General features: G+C 41.4%; 1 long non-coding RNA gene across 1 annotated transcript in view; it reads left to right on the forward strand.

The window, feature by feature from the left end:
• Nucleotides 1–17,874, forward strand: part of LOC141982760 (uncharacterized) — a 74,011-nt gene that overhangs the window by 22,226 nt on the left and 33,911 nt on the right. Inside the window, exon 2 of the long non-coding RNA XR_012638217.1 lies at nt 2,880–3,052. This is a non-coding gene — a long non-coding RNA (uncharacterized LOC141982760). The remainder of the gene's footprint in view (nt 1–2,879; nt 3,053–17,874) is intronic.

Consider the following 17,874-nt stretch of genomic DNA (forward strand, 5'->3'; position numbering starts at 1 on the left):
TCATTCCCCTGGTCCAGTGGTCTATAGCAGACTCCCACCACGACATCTCCCTTGTTGCTCACACTTCTAAACTTCATCCAGAGACTCTCAGGTTTTTCTGCAGTTTCATACTTGAGCTCTGAGCAGTCATATTGCTCTTTTACATACAATGCAACTCCCCCACCTTGTCTGCCCTGCCTGTCATAGAATCATAGAATATCAGGGTTGGAAGGGACCTCAGGAGGTCATCTAGTCCAACCCCCTGCTCAAAGCAGGACCAATCCCCAATTAAATCCTGTCCTTCCTGAACAGTTTATATCCATCCATGACAGTACTCCAGTCATGTAAGTTATCCCACCAAGTCTCTGTTATTCCAATCACATCATAATTCCTTGACTGTGCCAGGACTTCCAGTTCTCCCTGCTTGTTTCCCAGGCTTCTTGCATTTGTGTATAGGCATTTGAGATAACTCGCTGATCGTCCCTCTTTCTCAATCTGAGGCAGGAGTCCTCCTCTCTCGCGTGCTCCAGCTCATGCATCCTCCCGGTATCCCACTTCCGCACTTACCTCAGGGCTTTGGTCTCCTTCCTCCGGTGAACCTAGTTTAAAGCCCTCCTCACTAGGTTAGCCAGCCTGCTTGCGAAGATGCTCTTCTCTCTCTTTGTTAGGTGGAGCCTGTCTCTGCTTAGCACTCCTCCTTCTTGGAACACCATCCCATGGTGAAAGAATCCAAAGCCTTCTCTCCGACACCACCTGCGTAGCCATTCATTGAATTCCACGATTCTACAGTCTCTATCCAGGCCTTTTCCTTCCACGGGGAGGATGGACGAGAAGACCACTTGCGCCTCAGACTCCTTTATCCTTCTTCCCAGAGCCACATAGTCTGCAGTGATCCACTCAAGGTCATTCTTGGCAGTATCATTGGTGCCCACATGGAGAAGCAGGAAGGGGTAGCAATCCGAGTGCTTGATAAGTCTCGGCAGTCTCTCCGTCACATCATGAATCCTAGCTCCTGGCAAGCAGCAGACTTCTCGGTTTTCCTGGTCGGGGCAGCAGATAGATGACTCAGTCCCACTGAATAGAGAGTGTTCCTGACTACCACCACCCACCTCCTTCTCTTGGGAGTGGTGGTCGTGGAACCCCCAACCCTAGGACAGTGCATCTCATGTCTTCCAATCGGCGGAGTCTCCTTCTGTTCCCTTCCCTCAGATGTATCATCTAATCGGCTCTTCGCATTACTACCTGTGGAGAGAACATGAAAATGGTTACTTACCTGTATCTGCATTGCTGGTACATGGACTCTCCCCTTTCTTCTTCTGGAGGTCACATGCTGCCAAATTTCTTCACCGTCCTCCTGTCCCCACAGTGCAGCTTGCTCTGAATCTTCAGAACGTTGTGTCCTTAGAAGCATATCCTGACGTCTGTCCAGGAAATCTTCAGTTTCTCTTATGCAACCCAGGGTCGATACCTGTTGCTCCAGACCTTGAACCTTCTCTTCCAATATGGAGACCAGCTTGCACTTTGTACAGACAAAGTCACTTCTGTCCTGTGGAAGAAAGACAAACATGGCACATCCAGTGCAGGTCACAACAGCTGAAAACTCCCCATCCATATTACCTTCCTTCTACGAGCTTCCTCAGGAGTTGTAGTAACTACTCAGAGAAGCCGGCAAGATGTAAGCCTCAGTGGGATCTCCCCAGGCAAACTCCCTCTATTAGCCTCTCTGCTGTTCGCTGCTCTGCTGGTTCGGAGCTGACTGGCTTTTTGTAACAGTCAGGCCCACTCAAGGCTCACCTGGAACAAAGCACTCCCAATTCACACTTTTCAAACAACCAATCAAGCACACTGTGAAACTGTCCCCACAACAGATACTCAGATACTCACCAACACAGCCTCCTTAATGCAACCCTTAGTGTACCTCCTTTCAGGCAGATTCCAGGCAAACTCCCTCTTTTAGCCTCTCTGCTGTTTGCAGATAATATACTTATCACTTTGGGACAAGGACTGTCCTTTCATTGAATGTATGCAAAATTAGGCCCTGATCCTTAATGGGTGACCTCTAAGTACTACAACAAACAACAACAACAACAATAATAAATAATAATAATTAATAATTAATCACTCTCTGGAGTGAAGGGGGAAGAGGGAGAGAGACAGAGATCAGTTTAGAGATAATGTTGTTTTCCTTATCCTAAACAGTTCTTTATAAAAAAGTGACTCTTTCTGTGATTTGTTACCATTGTCACATGGCACTGATATTCCAAGTCAAAAGGCTGAGAGCCACTTGCTCATACAGTTTTGGCATTTCTGCTTTGAGGACAGTATTATGTGATGATAAATAAAATGAATAAGAATTACAATAATAATGCTTTGCATTTCTATGGTGCCTTTCATCTAAAGATCTGAAACCAGTTTACCAAAAACTAGACATTACAATACCCCATTAAGGTAACAATAGCTAAGTATTGTTATACCAGTTTCAGTATTGCCAGTGTATAAACATCATGAGTCATGAGATTTTTAACAAATAATACATTTTAGGTTCTTTTTATTTGCCTTCTGGTCTTTGATCCTCTGTGGTACAGTCGAGGTATCTTTTCAAGCTTTTCTCTGAAACCATGAGGGTTAGAAACTTACTTTTTAAAATGGAAGCTGAATTTCATATGTAACCAATAGTATCCAGGAGATGGGGCTTTAAGTTAAACATCAGATACCATATGATTCAAGATAAAATCATGAGAGTTGGGAACAGTTCTAGTTTTCTGAAAAAAAAAAAAACCTCATCGTGTGTATATTGCTCTTGAACAGTTTGTTGTGAATATCCAAATATCCAATATTTGTCATGTGAGCTGAGTTGATTAGGTGTGAATGATACATAACATATTTTTATTTCATGACAGAGTCTATGGAGTCAGTGTGATTCTTCTGAGCCTGAGCCTTCCTTAGCCTGATGAATCATCCTGGAGACAGAGAGCGTGATGAGTCATCAGAGGCAGTGACCTGTAGGTCTTGAGATAGTCCTCGTATTCAGCCAATCTACAAGCGAGGATCCACCCAGGTGATCCGAAGGCAGGTATATAGGCTTCTAAGGGAAGCAGTCTCTCCATTCTGCTCAGTGCCATTTCCTGTCCATGAGTATTCCTATTGTCAGTAGTTTCAACAAACTCAGACTGTGCCTCCCCAACCACTCCAGGCCGTTGCCATGCTAGCCAGCCTCTGCTCTAACCTACGTCTGCTCCTGCCTCAGCTGGCTGCCTGGTGACTCTGACAGTCTGTCTTTTTCAAACAAGAGACATTCATTAATAAAAACAGCTATAACTAAAGGCAAAAAAAGGGCTTTCTTTGGTTACTAGGGAGCACACCCTATCTGGAACCTTGTATAGCACCACATAGCTAGTGGCTGAATAACATGCTGTGAGTAAACATATGACAGTACTGTTGAGCAACAGATACCTTACCCAGCAGAACCTCCTTGTAGGTAAAGCTGGCTTAACTATGATTATATCAATTTTAAGTGAATAGGTTACACCTTTACTACTGAAATGTTTAAAACAACAGTACATTTTTAAGTGTTTCCACTGTTCTATATACAATTCTCCATTAAAATAATATGTAATGAACAGCTGTGAATGTTTTGATGTTTCTCACTAGGTGACTTGGTTATTTTTATTTACCTTTACCAGAGTTATTTGTAAAAATTAGCGGTAGTGGGAAACTTCAATAATTCTCCCCCTCGCACACACCCTCAAATGGTGCTTCTTTTCTTTATGAAAGATGATTATATGTTTGTGTGGTATAATGATGCTGGAAAAAAATCAATTCATTGATCTTTTAAAATATAAAAGTGTATTTTTATCATTTAATTTTAACTTAACCAGGATAAAAAATATACAAAAAGACAGTACATCTAAATCACTTCAACTGTTTTCATTTAATAATTTCTTTTGTTTCTCCAATTCTCTGTGTGTATATTCATAGTAAGAGGGAAGAATTAGGAAGGAAGTGGAAAGACAGTGTCATAATGTAAGGAAAAGAAAAGTAATCTCCTTGTTGAATTATTTACTGTATCTATCTACTCTTTCTTAATTTTTTAATTATTTTATAAATTTCTTACCAAGAGTTTTTGGTAAATTATTTTTTAACTTGGAAAGAATAATATTACTAATAGTTAATGAGCAAAATTTTGATATGAGATTTAGGGGCCCAATCTTGTTCCCACTAAAATAAATATTGGTTTACATTAATTTTACTTGAAGCTGGCCTGGGTTGTCAATTATCATCTAAAAATGTATCTGAATTTTTCAAAGATAACATGTAATAATTGATGTTTAAACTGATATCTTTTATTCCAAATAGGATTTTCATACATATAATTCAGATAGAAGAAAATTACGTTTTATCCTATAAAGAAAGGCTTTTATACTTATTTTAAAGATATATTTTCTGGAAATGTGGTGTTTTGGTTAGAAAAACTCTGTAGCTTATGAAGTTGTCTGTTATTTTGCTGTGATTTTATACACAATGGAAGGGTGAGGAAAAGGTCAGCAATAACTCTGCTGTTGCATTTTCACTGGGAAAAAACATAATATTGATCGATAAGAAAATGGAAAAAGCACAACTATTAGAGACTTACTTGATCTTCTCCGACCTTTACCCTGCCATGTTGATTTTATTCTTAAATGTTATGTCTGCTTTTCCAAAGGTTTGTTCTGTTTAGTCTTTTGTTTAATTAATACATGATCTTCTTTACTCTCTCTAATGTTAAAACAAGAAATTCGTTTTTATTTCCTTGTTGAACCATTGTCCTTCTTACACTCTGCACTGCATGCTGGATAACACCTTTATGTATGAATTGGTCTACTTAAAACTATTCAAGAATCACAGTCAATAGGTATTTAACATCACCACAGAACTCTGAAGGTTCATGGGAAAATTCAGCTTTTTAGACTATAAATTCTCTAAATTAAACTTTAAACCTATATCAGGTGAAATCATGAAACAGTCATCCAGAATACAAGGACTGTCTTCAGATCTGAAAACCTACTTTTGTAAATGTTTATTTTTATAATCTCTCTTCTATATGCAGATTTAATAGAATATCAGGGTTGGAAGGGACCTCAGGCGATCATCTAGTCCAACCCCCTGCTCAAAGCAGGACCAATCCCCAGTTTTTGCCCCAGATGCCTAAATGGCCCCCTCAAGGATTGAACTCACAACCCTGGGTTTCGCAGGCCAATGCTCAAACCACCAAGCTATCCCTCCCCCTAAAAGACCTAGAAAAATTGGAGGATTGGGCCAAAAGAAATCTGATGAGGTTCAACAAGGACAGTACAGAGTTCTGCACTTAGGAAGGAAGAATCCAATGCACCGCTACAGGCTGGGGACCGACTGGCGAAGCAGCAGTTCTGCAGAAAAGGACCTGTGGATTACAGTGGACGAGAAGCTGGATATGAGTCAGCAGTGTGCCCTTATTGCCAAGAAGGCCAATGGCATATTGGGCTGTATTAGTGGGAGCATTGCCAGCAGATTGAGGGAACTGATTATTCCCCTCTATTTGGCACTGGTGAGGCCACACCTGGAGTATTGCGTCCAGTTTTGGTCCTCCCACTACAGAAGAGATGTGGACAAATTGGAGAGAGTCCAGCAGAGGGCAACAAAAATGATCAGGGAGCTGGGGCACATGACTTATGAGGAGAGGCTGAGGGAACTGGGGTTATTTAGTCTGCATAAGAGAAGAGTGAGGGGGGATTTGATAGCAGCCTTCAATTACCTGAAGGGGGGTTCCAAAGACGATGGAGCTAGGCTGTTCTCAGTGGTGGCAGATGACAGACCAAGAAGCAATGGTCTCAAGTTGCAGTGGGAGAGGTCTAGGTTGGATATTAGGAAACACTATGTCACTAGGAGGGTGGTGAAGCACTGGAATGGGTTACCTAGGGAGGTGGTGGAATCTCCATCCTTAGAGGTTTTTAAGGCCCGGCTTGACAAAAGCCCTGGCTGGGATGATTTAGTTGGTGTTGGTCCTGCTTTGAGCAAAGGATTGGACTAGATGACCTCCTGAGGTCTCTTCGAACCCTAATATTCTATGATTCTATGATAGGCAGCACAGTTCTTCCTTGAACCAATTTATCACTGGGGGATGTAGGTTCGCTGGCCCTATGTGAAAAGGCAGACATTCATAGGTGATGGCTGTTGTCTTCAGAGCTCAGGGATTCCCTTCCTGGTGGATTCCTCTCTTGTCATCTTTTCAGGCCCCTGAAAAACATACATCTTGAAGGGATGCTTTTTAGACAAATCTGCATAGTTGACTTCAGGTTTTTGTCCTCTTGGGCTTCTACCCATGTTTTTTCCTGAAAGAGAGTGATGTGTCCTCTTAATAACATGCAATTAATGCCATTCACTTGCATTTACAAATAGATAAAGGGTGATTCTAATCTTTATAGTTTCATAAAATTGGTAAATAAAATTTAATCAATCTGTGAGTAGTTTAGGCCTTGTCTACATGAGAAAGTTCATAGAATCATAGAATATCAGGGTGGGATGTATTGTTTCTTGACTTTAGCAAAGCTTTTGACACGGTCTCCCACAGTATTCTTGTCAGCAAGTTAAGGAAGTATGGGCTGGATGAATGCACTATAAGGTGGGTAGAAAGCTGGCTAGATTGTCGGGCTCAACGGGTAGTGATCAATGGCTCCATGTCTACTTGGCAGCCGGTGTCAAGTGGAGTGCCCCAGGGGTCGGTCCTGGGGCCGGTTTTGTTCAATATCTTCATAAATGATCTGGAGGATGGTGTGGATTGCACTCTCAGCAAATTTGCGGATGATACTAAACTGGGAGGAGTGGTAGATACGCTGGAGGGGAGGGATAGGATACAGAAGGACCTAGACAAATTGGAGGATTGGGCCAAAAGAAATCTGATGAGGTTCAATAAGGATAAGTGCAGGGTCCTACACTTAGGATGGAAGAATCCAATGCACCGCTACAGACTAGGGACCGAATGGCTAGGCAGCAGTTCTGCGGAAAAGGACCTAGGGGTGACAGTGGACGAGAAGCTGGATATGAGTCAGCAGTGTGCCCTTGTTGCCAAGAAGGCCAATGGCATTTTGGGATGTATAAGTAGGGGCATAGCGAGCAGATCGAGGGACGTGATCGTTCCCCTCTATTCGACACTGGTGAGGCCTCATCTGGAGTACTGTGTCCAGTTTTGGGCCCCACACTACAAGAAGGATGTGGATAAATTGGAGAGAGTCCAGCGAAGGGCAACAAAAATGATTAGGGGTCTAGAGCACATGACTTATGAGGAGAGGCTGAGGGAGCTGGGATTGTTTAGTCTGCAGAAGAGAAGAATGAGGGGGGATTTGATAGCTGCTTTCAACTACCTGAAAGGGGGTTCCAAAGAGGATGGCTCTAGACTGTTCTCAATGGTAGCAGATGACAGAACGAGGAGTAATGGTCTCAAGTTGCAATGGGGGAGGTTTAGATTGGATATTAGGAAAAACTTTTTCACTAAGAGGGTGGTGAAACACTGGAATGCGTTACCTAGGGAGGTGGTAGAATCTCCTTCCTTAGAGGTTTTTAAGATCAGGCTTGAGAAAGCCCTGGCTGGGATGATTTGATTGGGGATTGGTCCTGCTTTGAGCAGGGGGTTGGACTAGATGACCTTCTGGGGTCCCTTCCAACCCTGATATTCTATGATTCTATGATTCTATGATCTAGCCCGTACTTCTTTAACTTGCTGACAAGAATACTGTGGGAGACCATGTCAAAAGCTTTGCTAAAGTCAAGAAACAATACATCCACTGCTTTCCTTTCATCCACAGAACCAGTAATCTCATCATAGAAGGTGATTAGATTAGTCAGGCATGACCTTCTCTTGGTGAATCCATGCTGACTGTTCCTGATCACTTTCCTCTCGTGTAAGTGCTTCAGGATTGATTCCTTGAGGACCTGCTCCATGATTTTTCCGGGGACTGAGGTGAGGCTGACTGGCCTGTAGTTCCCAGGATCCTCCTTCTTCCCTTTTTTAAAGATGGGCACTACATTAGCCTTTTTCCAGTCATCTGGGACTTCCCCTGATCGCCATGAGTTTTCAAAGATAATGGCCAATGGCTCTGCAATCACAGCCGCTAACTCCTTTAGCACTCTCGGATGCAACGCATCTGGCCCCATGGACTTGTGCACGTCCAGCTTTTCTAAATAGTCCCTAACCACTTTTTTCCCCACAGAGGGCTGGCCACCTACTCCCCATGCTGTGTTGCCCAGCGCAGCAGTCTGGGAGCTGACCTTGTTGTACCAATTTAACTATTTCAGTTTACTTATCCTAATTAGAAATTGATTTAAGATAATCTGAAGTAAGCCACTCTTAAACCAAAATAAGTGTCCAAACAGGGGTTTGAACTGGTTTAACTTAATAAGTTTGAAAAATGATTTAAGTTAAACCAGTGCAACTTTCTTATACAGACAGAATCTTGTTCATAAGGAAAAGTCTCTAGATGACTTCATCCCAAGAATTTTAAAAGAGTTGGCTGAGGACGTCTCTGGTCTGTTGATGTTAATTTTGAATAAATCTCAGAATACTAGGGAAATTCCAGAGGACTGGAAGAAAGCTATTGTTGAAAAAGAATAAATGTTTAAAAAGAATAAATGGGATGACTTGGATAATTATAGGCATGTTAGCATGACACTGTTCCTGGCAAAATAATGGCATGGCTGATATGAAATTCCAAACATAAAGCACTAAAAGATGGTAATATAATAAATGCCAATCAATGTGGTTTATAAGAAATAAATCTTGTCAATAAAACTAGATAGTAGTTTTTGGTGTGATTACAAATTTGGTTGATTAAGGTAATGTGTTGATCTGATAGACTTAGACTTCTGAATAGCATCTGAACACACACATTCTCATTAACAGCTTAGTATCATACAAAACTGATATGATAGGTTCATACAAAACAATTATTAATGGGGAATCATCATCATATGGATTTGTTTTCACTGGGGTCTCACAGTGATGGATTTTCAGTCCAATGCTACTACATACTTTTATCAATGATTTGTAAGAAAATATAAATAATTTTCAAACTTTGCAGTTTGGCAGATATTGTTGGCATAGTAACAATTATGAAGATAGTTCACTTACACACAGTGTTCTGGATTTCTTGACAAGCTGGGGACAACCAACCAACATACATTTATAAAGCTAAATGCAAGGTCATCCATCTAGGAACAAAGGGTGGGGTTCACAAAGGAGACTTAGGTGCTGCAATGCTGAGTGGCCTATCTTTTAGGCATCCACCTAGTGGAATTCACAGCCCTGAGTTAGATCCCCAGTCTTCCCTATACAATGCATGGAGAGAGTTAGGGAAAATTTCACACTGAGTTGGGAGCAGCTTCAATTAGCCATTAGGATGTGGCAAGCAGTCTGGCCTCAGTATTTAGATGCCTAACTCTGAGCCAGAGAGAGACATCTATCTCCATTTGGAATTCACTTCTGTGAACCCTCTCCTGGAGTTAGATACCTAAGCCAGGGCAGCCCTTTTTTCAAGAAAAATGAGGAAGGGATAGTGCCCTGCTTATACCCACTAATTAGATTGTTCACTCAGGATGTGAGAGACCCACATTCCAGTCCCCTTGAGCCAATTGAATATTTAATTATTTATACACAGTGGATCTACTCCAGAAGGAGAGACTGAGACACAGAATACTCCATAGCGCCTGGGAGGTGGAAGAGTCAAGTTCAAGACACTACACAGGGTGAGGGGGGAACTGAACCTGGGTCTCTAATATTCTCAGGGAGTGTGCTAACTGGGTTACAACTTAGAAAAGGGACACTACCAACTCCTGCTCCACCCATATTGCATGGGCTGAAGGGTGCTTTGAGCACAACTACTGGATCGGGCCCCAAAAACAAATGAGGCAGGGAATACCTCATTCGTGAATCCAGTTAAGATTTAGGGGTGAGATAGTCACAAAGCTTCTGGGTGGTGCCAGGACTTCAGTGGCTGTACACATGTTGAGTCACTGAAATTTAGGTGTTTTGGGCACTTAATGGCAGAAGTTTAAGTGCTTAGGGAATTTAGGTGCCTACAGGTTTAGGTGTCAGCTGAGTAGGGGTTTTGTGAATGTGGGACTTAGGCCCCTAAAATGGCACTTAGACACCGAAGTCCCCTTTCAAGTGAATGCCACCCAAAGAATGTAGGCCATGTTTTACAGCTTTCAGAATGGGCGACTTCAAGTTGGAAAGCAGTGATTAAAAAGGAGATAGGGTCCTGGTGAATTATTAGCTGAACATGAGCTCCTAGTGTGATGCTTGGACAAAAGGGCTAATGGTATCCTTGGATGTAAAAAAAGGGGAATATCAAGTAAGGCCTGGTTTACACTGATGGGGGATCGATCTAAGTTACGCAACTTCAGCTCCGTGAACAATGTAGCTGAAGTCGACATAGTTAAAGCTACTTACCGTGGTGTCTTCACTGCAGTAGGTCAACTGCTGATGCTCCCCCATCGACTCCACCTTAGCTTCTCGCTCCAGTAGAGTACTGAGTCGATGGAAGAGTGCTCGGCGGTCAATTTATTGCGTCTTCACTGGATGCGATAAATCAAACGCTGCTGGTCGATCACTCCGGAGGTAAGTGTAAACGTGCCCTCAGAGTAGAAGGAGAGATTATCTCTGTATATGACATTAGTAAAACCATTACTGGAATGTTGTGTCCAGTTCTGGCATCCATACTTCATAAAGGATACTGAAAAATCAGAGAATGTTCAGAGACAAGCTACAGGAATGATCTGTGGACTGGAAAACCTGTCTTACCATGAGAGATGTAAGGAGCCCAATCTTTTAATTTTATTGAAGAGAAGTTCATGAGGTGACTTCATCACAGTCTTCAGGTATAACAAGGTCAAAGGTATAACAAGATCCAATAGCTGGAATTTGAAGGTACACAAATTCAAACTCAAAATAAGGCACAATTTTTAAACAGTAAAATTCTGTGGCCTGTCAGATTAGATTATTATGACAGTCCTTTCTGGCCTTAAAATCTATTAATCTATATGACTCTGTGAAGATAATCATTTTACATACAACAAAATTGCTTGTAAAAGCCTTTGATTGTGATGCCTGGCTTTAATTGTCTTATTATTATTTGTCTTCAATTTTTCTTAAGGATGCACCTTTGCCTAAATATATCTTAGTTCCCAGTATAGTACTGTGCTTCTTTTTCATACAAACTACTGCCATTTATTTAACTCTTTCATTTTGAATGATTGAAAAACTGGCTTCAGATGTAAATTAATTATGTATTTAACTTTTGACATGGCAAAAGAGAGGGGTTGTGAAAGAGTCTGACCTCATTGAACCCTGGGTGTTTTTTTTTAAATAATATTGTGGCTTCAAGCTAACAAGGGTGATGGTTAGATTTACTGTAATACAAGTTACTCCTTATAAAGTCTGGTTTATTTTCCTTCAAGGTTTTGCATATTTCTTCCACCGTGTGAGGTTAGGAGGAAGAGCCACAGATAAGCAAGTATCTGGAAGACTCAACAAGTTATCTGCCTTGACCTTTGGAGAGGCTTAAAAGGAAGTGTTGTCACTCTGAGGAGATGTAGAGGTCATACTACGCATAGAGCCAGTCTGCAACTTTTTTTAGAGTGTGTCAGAGTCAGAGCAAAGTGAAGACAGACTAGACTTAATCTTTTAACCTAACCTGTCAAAACTGCATCAAGTCAGCACTGCCAAATCTGCAGCCACCTCATAACTCAAAAAGGTATGCATGATTGCATTCATGAATTGGCTTTTGAAAAGCAGTTTTACGGTTTGGTATTCAAAGCATTATCAAACCTGGGCCACATCTCTGTGTATGCAAACATAAAGCTAAATACTGCCTACTGCATGAGCAATTCATCCAAATGAGTCATAAGAAGAAGATATTCAATGAGATTATGGCATAAAATGAATATTTGTAGGGTGATATTTACTTCAAAACACATAAAATAAACATTTTAAATAAATTAGACTTGTGTAATTTTGAAGAAAACAATAAAAATATGCTATTTGTAACATTCAGAGAAATTACTAAGGTACACAGTTGAGCATATTAGTCTGATATTTTGTATTAAGTTCCTGTATAGACAATACTGCTGCTATATAATTATGGCTATCTCCATTTTAAAGGGATATATAGATATACATATAGATATTTTTGATCTTTTTATATTCTGCGTGAACTTGCAAATGACTACGAAAGGAAGCATTCTTGTGAAAAATACAGATTTATGCAAAATATCAGGCCAGATCCTAAGCTGTAGTAAATTGGCATAGCTCAAATGACTTAATGGTGCAGTAACCACAAAGTCACCACAGTTGTTACAGATGAATATACTAAAATGAATTGTACCTGATTTTAAGAAAATACCACAATAAAAATTAGAAATGTTAGAGAATAAATTTTGTGTAATTTGTGAGTTTTACATTTCAATATGAGCTCAAAGGGTAAGAAATGTAGTGACAATTTTATCTGTCCTTTGGGTAGAAATTTTAGATTCTAAGAGCCTTATTTTCCTCTCACAGAGAAGTAAATCAGGATTAATTCCAATGAAATTACACTAGTATAAGTAAGAGCACAATTGGACTCTAAATTTGATTTCCTTATAGTAATTAAAATATGTTTATGTCCCAGCCTCCTTAGCTCAATAGTTAGTAAGAAACCTTATCATACACATTTAATGGTTTTTCACTCTGTGGGTAATAGGAGTAAAATTTTGGCTTGTATGACAAAAATACACATTTAATAGAAAATAGTAACATAGTTACTATTAGTTTCATAGAAAATTTAATCCAGTATGGCTAGCTTCTGCAAGGAAAAATGTGATCAAAGTAGGATGGTTCCCCTTTGCAAAGTTTTCTAATGTAATCACTTCTAATGGGAGGGGCTGATTAAATTGGAAATCTGAGAAATGTGGGTAATAATAAGGAGAAGAAAAAGAAAAAATGTCTGGAGTTATTTAATTTGAGAGAGAGAGTATGGAGAATCTGAATTTGGACAGTCTGAATTGTGATAGAAGTCAAGGAAAAAGGAGATGATTTTTCAACATTTTATTGCTTGGGATATTTCTTAACTACATGTACCACTGGCTATCTGAGGAAACTCTCTGCACTGGTTCTGAATTCCATTATCAGAAAAAGCAGTAGGTTGTTGTGATTTCCCAGTCATGTAAGAGGAAGGTCCAAAGAGCAGTAGTCTGCAGGAAGAAGCAGACTTTACAGTTCTGAGTGATGGAAGTAATGGACTATTTATAAAACACTTAGCAACTTTGTGAGGTGACAAAAATTAGCTTTGCCACCTGGATGCAAATTAAAGGGCTAGCTGAACATCAAATGAAAATAATAAGCCCTTATTCTCCTAAGTCAGAACTAATTTTCTTGTATTTAAGAAGAAAATAGTGGGAAAAGAAGGCATAGATACCTGAAATGTAAAGGAAGCTTATTGTTCCACGCCTTATGCATTGGAAGATCAGTTATATATATGTTAAATATCTGTTATATATACGGTCAATGTCCACATGGAAATTATTTACTACATGAATCTTATAGCTACTTCGACTACTGCCATTTGCTGGTAGACATGGGTCATCCCAAGATGCATCAAGAAAAATAGACTTCAAACTGTCACCAAGCTAAAGATGCATAAGTCACCGGTGGAGATAGATATTAGCCAAATGGCTGGTTATTCTGAGGCCTGGTGGTGGGAAGGATTCCTTATTTCACAATGTCCCTGCAGAAATATCCAGTTTCCAGTACACAACTCATGACACATGCTGAGTTCTTGGATTTAACAAATATAGAGCAAATTATTATCATCATTATCAAAACAAAAAGGAGTACTAGTGGCACCTTAGAGATTAACTAGTTTATTTGAGCATAAGCTTTCGTGAGCTACAGCTCACTTCATTGGATGCATTCAGTGGAAAATACAGTGAGGAGATTTATATACACACAGAACATGAAAAAATGGGTGTTACCATACACACTATAAGGAGAGTGATCACTTAAGATGAGCTATTACCAGTCCTGCCCCTCCCCCCCCCACTCTCCTGCTGGTAACAGCTCATCTTAAGTGATCACTCTCCTTACAGTGTGTATGGTAACACCCATTTTTTCATGTTCTGTGTGTATATAAATCTCCTCACTGTATTTTCCACTGAATGCATCCGATGAAGTGAGCTGTAGCTCACGAAAGCTTATGCTCAAATAAATTGGTTAGTCTCTAAGGTGCCACTAGTACTCCTTTTCTTTTTGCGAATACAGACTAACACGGCTCCTACTCTGAAAATTATCAGAACAGTGGTAAATGGAATAGTATACAGTATACTCCTGTTTACCTGAAATCCTATTATCCAGTCTTCCACATTATCCAGTTCCCTTCCTTGTCCCCCAGTGTGAGCCATGCTGCAGAGAGCGCATATCTCATGCTGGGGGAAAAGGAAGGGATTTGAATAATGGGGAGGTTCGGATAATAGAGCAGAAGCCCTGGCCAGAACAGCGAGGAGGAGGGGAGAAAAGGCCCTCATATGGGAGAGGCCATCCCACTGCTGAATGGCTCCCGTGGCAGTGCAGAGAGCCCTCTGCAGCCCCACTGTCATGGGAATGAGTGAGCTTGGCCATGACAGCAGAGCTGCAGAGGGGTCCTTGTGCTGCTGCACCTTGTGTCAGCAGGGATTGGGTATCACTGGCCCCTTTGCAGCTCCACTGTCACAGGAAAGAGTGAGCAGGGCAGAGCAGAGAAACCCAGCCTGGGCTGCAAGGAGAAGGATAAGCTCTTGTCCATGGGGGAGGCCTCCCCACTGCTGAATGGCTCCTGGCCTCTTGATTATCCAAACTCCCAAAACCCATGTCCCCCATGCCAGTCAAATAATCTGGAGTAAACTGTACTGTATTTTACACATTTCCTTCTTGAAGTTTAGAAAAATAATATATCTATAGGTACACATTGCACAAATTGAACACATACAAAGGTACAAAAAGAAAGGACTGCCCATAGATATAATCACCTGAAACCCTCAGCTCAACCTCTCCTCAACAGTCTGAGAAAGAAAAGAAATAAAGATAAAATGCTAAAGCACAAACCTTGGATTCAGGAGGTGTTTTCCCAGTTTCATCACAGATTGTCTGTGTTCCTTTGACTCATTTTGGAAAGGATCCAGAGGCAAGTGACAAAGATGATCAAAGGGATGGAATTCAAACCATGTGAGCAAAGGCTGAAGGAACTGGGTATGTTTAGTGTGGAAAAGAGGAGACTGAGAGGGGAATTGATAGCTGTCTTCAAATACTTAAAAGACTGCCATAAAAAGGATGGAGAAAAGTTGTTCACTCTTGACACAGAGGGCAGGAAAAGAGGCAATGGGTTCAAACTTCAGCATAGCATATTTAGATTAACTCTCAGGAACTCTTCCTAACTGTAAGAAGAAGTAGGACAATGGAACAGACTGGTTCAGCCAATTGTGGCTCCCCCCGCTAAACAAACCGGTCCGGCCCACCAGGGGCTTTCCCTGAACAATTGGCGGACCGGCTTTGAGAATCACTGGACTAGATGACCCTTGAGGTCCCTTCTAACCCTATGGTTCTATGATTCTATGATGTTATATAAATATATAGCAACCACATGGTAATGCATTCCTTCCAGGTTTCAAACCAGTTAGACTTCATATTGATATGTTGTCCAAGTACAATTACCATGTAATCTCCAAAGCACAATAATCTCCCATTTATTCTGTTATAATAGTCAATATTATTTAGTTATACACTAATTCTATATACTATTTTGTTTAAATTGAATTGCCTATTCTGAAATTATTTATTTCCTTTACACAACTGGTTTTCATGCAGTAATACTGGAAACACATGTAACATGACTTTCTAATGTTGCTTGAACAAAAGAAGCAATTTATCAACCTGGATTACTTGTGGCACAATGGGTCACCTTATGCAAGACACACCAGTGAAGTGTATGTGACAATGGTGTGGTGAATGAGGGGAAAATGACCTTGAGTGGAACACTGCAGAGTATGTAGCTCTGGGAAGAAGGACAAAGGAGCTTGAGCACAAGTGGTGTTCTCGACCATCCTCCCCGTGGAAGGAAAAGGCCCAGGTTGAGACCATCGAATGGTGGAAATCAACGAATGGCTACGGAGGTGGTGTCGGAGAGAAGGCTTTGGATTCTTTGACCATGGGATGGTATTCCAAGAAAAAGGATTGCTAGGCAGAAGTGGGCTCCACCTAATGAAGAGAGGGAAGAGCATCTTCACAAGCAGGCTGGCTAACCTAGTGAGGAGGGCTTTAAACTAGGTTCACCGGGGGAAGGAGAACAAAGTCCTGAAGTAAACAGGGAAGTGGGATACCAGGAGGAAGCACAAGCAGGAGAGCGCAAGAGGGGAGGACTCCTGCCTCATACTGAGAAAGCAGGACAATCAGCAAGTTATCTTAAGTGCCTATACACAAATACAAGAAGCCTGGGAAACAAGTAGGGAGAACCAGAAGTCCTGGCACAGTCAAGGAATTATGATGTGATTGGAATAACAGAGACTTGGTGGGATAACTCACATGACTGGAGTACTGTCATGGATGGATATAAACTGTTCAAGAAGGACAGGCAGGGCAGAAAAGGTGGAGGAGTTGCATTGTATGTAAGAGAGCAGTATGATTGCTCAGAGCTCAAGTATGAAACTGCAGAAAAACCTGAGAGTCTCTGGATGAAGTTTAGAAGTGTGAGCAACAAGGGTGATGTCATGGTGGGAGTCTGCTTTTGACCACCAGACCAGGGGATGAGGTAGATGAGGCTTTCTTCAGGCAACTAACAGAAGTTACTAGATCACAGGCCCTGTTTCTCATGGGGGACTTCAATCACCCCGATATCTTCTGGGAGAACAAAACAGCAGTGCACAGACAATCCAGGAAGTTTTTGAAAAGTGTAGGAGACAATTTCCTGGTGCAAGTGCTGGTGGAACCAACTAGGGGCAGAGCTCTTCTTGACCTGCTGCTCACAAATGGGGAAGAATTAGCAGGGGAAGCAAAAGTGGATAGGAACCTGGGAGGCAGTGACCAGGAGATGGTCGAGTTCGGGATCCTCACAAAAGGAAGAAAGGACAGCAGCAGAATATGGACCCTGGACTTCAGAAAAGCAGACTTTGACTCCCTCAGGGAACTGATGGGCAGGATCCCCTGGGACAATAACATGAGGGGGAAAGGAGTCCAGGAGAGCTGGCTGTATTTTCAAGAATCCTTATTGAGGTTGCAGGAACAAACCATCCTGATGTGTAGAAAGAATAGTAAATATGGCGGGTGACCAGCTTGGCTTAACAGTGAAATCCTTGCTGATTTTAAACAAAAAAGAAGCTTACAAGAAGTGGAAGATTGGACAAATGACAGGGAGAATAAAAATATTGCTCAGGCATGCAGAAGAGAAATCAGGAAGGCCAAATCACATTTGGAGTTGCAGCTAGCTAGGGATGTTAAGAGTAATAAGAAGGGTTCCTACAGGTATGTTAGCAACAAGAAGAAGGTCAGGGAAAGTGTGGGCCCCTTACTGAATGGGGGAGGCAACCTCGTGACAGAGGATGTGGAAAAAGATAATGTACTCAATGCTTTTTGTGCCTCTGTCTTCACAGACAGGGTCAGCTCCCAAACAACTGTACTGGGCAGCACAGTATGGGGAGAAGGTGACCAGCCCTCTGTGGAGAAAGAAGTGGTTCGGGACTATTTAGAAAAGCTGGATGAGCACAAGTCCATGGGGCCAGATGAACTGCATCCAAGAGTGCTAAAGGAGTTGGCGGATGTGATTGCAGAGCCATTGGCCATTATCTTTGAAAACTCATGGCGATCGGGGGAAGTCCCGGATGACTGGA

The sequence above is a fragment of the Natator depressus genome, chromosome 2, assembly GCF_965152275.1.
Source record: "Natator depressus isolate rNatDep1 chromosome 2, rNatDep2.hap1, whole genome shotgun sequence".
In the NCBI taxonomy this organism is placed as follows: Eukaryota; Metazoa; Chordata; order Testudines; family Cheloniidae; genus Natator; species Natator depressus.